Genomic DNA, 5,000 nt, shown 5'->3' with positions numbered 1-5,000 from the left:
AAAACGGGCCAAAACTGGCCATTTTTGGCTGCGCGAGCGGCGAGCGGCGGACAGCGAGCGAAGCGAGAGGCAGCACCGTCCCTGCTATACGAAAGCCCCATCCAGCCCTGTGCCACCCGGGGGGTTCCAGGGTGCTGAGATGGCTGACGTTTTGCTCCGCTCTCGACGGTCACCGCGCAATGCAAGAACAGGCCAAAAACTGGCCAAAACGGCCCAAAAACGGGCCAAAACTGGCCATTTTTGGCTGCGCGAGCGAGCGGCGAGCGGCGGACAGCGAGCGAAGCGAGAGGCAGCACCGTCCCTGCTATACGAAAGCCCCATCCAGCCCTGTGCCACCCGGGGGGTTCCAGGGTGCTGAGATGGCTGACGTTTTGCTCCGCTCTCGACGGTCACCGCGCAATGCAAGAACAGGCCAAAAACTGGCCAAAACGGCCCAAAAACGGGCCAAAACTGGCCATTTTTGGCTGCACGAGCGAGCGGCGAGCGGCGGACAGCGAGCGAAGCGAGAGGCAGCACCGTCCCTGCTATACGAAAGCCCCATCCAGCCCTGTGCCACCCGGGGGGTTCCAGGGTGCTGAGATGGCTGACGTTTTGCTCCGCTCTCGACGGTCACCGCGCAATGCAAGAACAGGCCAAAAACTGGCCAAAACGGCCCAAAAACGGGCCAAAACTGGCCATTTTTGGCTGCACGAGCGAGCGGCGAGCGGCGGACAGCGAGCGAAGCGAGAGGCAGCACCGTCCCTGCTATACGAAAGCCCCATCCAGCCCTGTGCCACCCGGGGGGTTCCAGGGTGCTGAGATGGCTGACGTTTTGCTCCGCTCTCGACGGTCACCGCGCAATGCAAGAACAGGCCAAAAACTGGCCAAAACGGCCCAAAAACGGGCCAAAACTGGCCATTTTTGGCTGCACGAGCGAGCGGCGAGCGGCGGACAGCGAGCGAAGCGAGAGGCAGCACCGTCCCTGCTATACGAAAGCCCCATCCAGCCCTGTGCCACCCGGGGGGTTCCAGGGTGCTGAGATGGCTGACGTTTTGCTCCGCTCTCGACGGTCACCGCGCAATGCAAGAACAGGCCAAAAACTGGCCAAAACGGCCCAAAAACGGGCCAAAACTGGCCATTTTTGGCTGCGCGAGCGAGCGGCGAGCGGCGGACAGCGAGCGAAGCGAGAGGCAGCACCGTCCCTGCTATACGAAAGCCCCATCCAGCCCTGTGCCACCCGGGGGGTTCCAGGGTGCTGAGATGGCTGACGTTTTGCTCCGCTCTCGACGGTCACCGCGCAATGCAAGAACAGGCCAAAAACTGGCCAAAACGGCCCAAAAACGGGCCAAAACTGGCCATTTTTGGCTGCACGAGCGAGCGGCGAGCGGCGGACAGCGAGCGAAGCGAGAGGCAGCACCGTCCCTGCTATACGAAAGCCCCATCCAGCCCTGTGCCACCCGGGGGGTTCCAGGGTGCTGAGATGGCTGACGTTTTGCTCCGCTCTCGACGGTCACCGCGCAATGCAAGAACAGGCCAAAAACTGGCCAAAACGGCCCAAAAACGGGCCAAAACTGGCCATTTTTGGCTGCACGAGCGAGCGGCGAGCGGCGGACAGCGAGCGAAGCGAGAGGCAGCACCGTCCCTGCTATACGAAAGCCCCATCCAGCCCTGTGCCACCCGGGGGGGGTTCCAGGGTGCTGAGATGGCTGACGTTTTGCTCCGCTCTCGACGGTCACCGCGCAATGCAAGAACAGGCCAAAAACTGGCCAAAACGGCCCAAAAACGGGCCAAAACTGGCCATTTTTGGCTGCACGAGCGAGCGGCGAGCGGCGGACAGCGAGCGAAGCGAGAGGCAGCACCGTCCCTGCTATACGAAAGCCCCATCCAGCCCTGTGCCACCCGGGGGGTTCCAGGGTGCTGAGATGGCTGACGTTTTGCTCCGCTCTCGACGGTCACCGCGCAATGCAAGAACAGGCCAAAAACTGGCCAAAACGGCCCAAAAACGGGCCAAAACTGGCCATTTTTGGCTGCGCGAGCGAGCGGCGAGCGGCGGACAGCGAGCGAAGCGAGAGGCAGCACCGTCCCTGCTATACGAAAGCCCCATCCAGCCCTGTGCCACCCGGGGGGTTCCAGGGTGCTGAGATGGCTGACGTTTTGCTCCGCTCTCGACGGTCACCGCGCAATGCAAGAACAGGCCAAAAACTGGCCAAAACGGCCCAAAAACGGGCCAAAACTGGCCATTTTTGGCTGCACGAGCGAGCGGCGAGCGGCGGACAGCGAGCGAAGCGAGAGGCAGCACCGTCCCTGCTATACGAAAGCCCCATCCAGCCCTGTGCCACCCGGGGGGTTCCAGGGTGCTGAGATGGCTGACGTTTTGCTCCGCTCTCGACGGTCACCGCGCAATGCAAGAACAGGCCAAAAACTGGCCAAAACGGCCCAAAAACGGGCCAAAACTGGCCATTTTTGGCTGCACGAGCGAGCGGCGAGCGGCGGACAGCGAGCGAAGCGAGAGGCAGCACCGTCCCTGCTATACGAAAGCCCCATCCAGCCCTGTGCCACCCGGGGGGTTCCAGGGTGCTGAGATGGCTGACGTTTTGCTCCGCTCTCGACGGTCACCGCGCAATGCAAGAACAGGCCAAAAACTGGCCAAAACGGCCCAAAAACGGGCCAAAACTGGCCATTTTTGGCTGCACGAGCGAGCGGCGAGCGGCGGACAGCGAGCGAAGCGAGAGGCAGCACCGTCCCTGCTATACGAAAGCCCCATCCAGCCCTGTGCCACCCGGGGGGTTCCAGGGTGCTGAGATGGCTGACGTTTTGCTCCGCTCTCGACGGTCACCGCGCAATGCAAGAACAGGCCAAAAACTGGCCAAAACGGCCCAAAAACGGGCCAAAACTGGCCATTTTTGGCTGCACGAGCGAGCGGCGAGCGGCGGACAGCGAGCGAAGCGAGAGGCAGCACCGTCCCTGCTATACGAAAGCCCCATCCAGCCCTGTGCCACCCGGGGGGTTCCAGGGTGCTGAGATGGCTGACGTTTTGCTCCGCTCTCGACGGTCACCGCGCAATGCAAGAACAGGCCAAAAACTGGCCAAAACGGCCCAAAAACGGGCCAAAACTGGCCATTTTTGGCTGCACGAGCGAGCGGCGAGCGGCGGACAGCGAGCGAAGCGAGAGGCAGCACCGTCCCTGCTATACGAAAGCCCCATCCAGCCCTGTGCCACCCGGGGGGTTCCAGGGTGCTGAGATGGCTGACGTTTTGCTCCGCTCTCGACGGTCACCGCGCAATGCAAGAACAGGCCAAAAACTGGCCAAAACGGCCCAAAAACGGGCCAAAACTGGCCATTTTTGGCTGCACGAGCGAGCGGCGAGCGGCGGACAGCGAGCGAAGCGAGAGGCAGCACCGTCCCTGCTATACGAAAGCCCCATCCAGCCCTGTGCCACCCGGGGGGTTCCAGGGTGCTGAGATGGCTGACGTTTTGCTCCGCTCTCGACGGTCACCGCGCAATGCAAGAACAGGCCAAAAACTGGCCAAAACGGCCCAAAAACGGGCCAAAACTGGCCATTTTTGGCTGCACGAGCGAGCGGCGAGCGGCGGACAGCGAGCGAAGCGAGAGGCAGCACCGTCCCTGCTATACGAAAGCCCCATCCAGCCCTGTGCCACCCGGGGGGTTCCAGGGTGCTGAGATGGCTGACGTTTTGCTCCGCTCTCGACGGTCACCGCGCAATGCAAGAACAGGCCAAAAACTGGCCAAAACGGCCCAAAAACGGGCCAAAACTGGCCATTTTTGGCTGCACGAGCGAGCGGCGAGCGGCGGACAGCGAGCGAAGCGAGAGGCAGCACCGTCCCTGCTATACGAAAGCCCCATCCAGCCCTGTGCCACCCGGGGGGTTCCAGGGTGCTGAGATGGCTGACGTTTTGCTCCGCTCTCGACGGTCACCGCGCAATGCAAGAACAGGCCAAAAACTGGCCAAAACGGCCCAAAAACGGGCCAAAACTGGCCATTTTTGGCTGCACGAGCGAGCGGCGAGCGGCGGACAGCGAGCGAAGCGAGAGGCAGCACCGTCCCTGCTATACGAAAGCCCCATCCAGCCCTGTGCCACCCGGGGGGTTCCAGGGTGCTGAGATGGCTGACGTTTTGCTCCGCTCTCGACGGTCACCGCGCAATGCAAGAACAGGCCAAAAACTGGCCAAAACGGCCCAAAAACGGGCCAAAACTGGCCATTTTTGGCTGCACGAGCGAGCGGCGAGCGGCGGACAGCGAGCGAAGCGAGAGGCAGCACCGTCCCTGCTATACGAAAGCCCCATCCAGCCCTGTGCCACCCGGGGGGTTCCAGGGTGCTGAGATGGCTGACGTTTTGCTCCGCTCTCGACGGTCACCGCGCAATGCAAGAACAGGCCAAAAACTGGCTAAAACGGCCCAAAAACGGGCCAAAACTGGCCATTTTTGGCTGCGCGAGCGAGCGGCGAGCGGCGGACAGCGAGCGAAGCGAGAGGCAGCACCGTCCCTGCTATATACGAAAGCCCCATCCAGCCCTGTGCCACCCGGGGGGTTCCAGGGTGCTGAGATGGCTGACGTTTTGCTCCGCTCACGACGGTCACCGCACCACGCAAGAACGGACCATAAACAGGCCAAAACAGCCCAAAAACGGGCCAAAACTGGTCATTTTTGGCTGCGCGAGCGAGCGGCGAGCGGCGAACAGCGAGCGAAGCGTGAGGCAGCACCGTCCCTGCTATACGAAAGCCCCATCCAGCCCTGTGCCACCCGGGGGGTTCCAGGGTGCTGAGATGGCTGACGTTTTGCTCCGCTCACGACGGTCACCGCGCCATGCAAGAACGGACCAAAAACAGGCCAAAACAGCCCAAAAACGGGCCAAAACTGGCCATTTTTGGCTGAGCGAGCGAGCGGTGAGCGGCGAACAGCGAGCGAAGCGAGAGGCAGCACCGTCCCTGCTATACGAAAGCCCCATCCAGCCCTGTGCCACCCGGGGGGTTCCAGGGTGCTGAGATGGCTGACGTTTTGCT

Source organism: Musa acuminata, unplaced genomic scaffold (assembly GCF_036884655.1).
Source record: "Musa acuminata AAA Group cultivar baxijiao unplaced genomic scaffold, Cavendish_Baxijiao_AAA HiC_scaffold_485, whole genome shotgun sequence".
Classification (NCBI taxonomy): Eukaryota; Viridiplantae; Streptophyta; class Magnoliopsida; order Zingiberales; family Musaceae; genus Musa; species Musa acuminata.
This window is presented reverse-complemented; position numbering follows the sequence as displayed.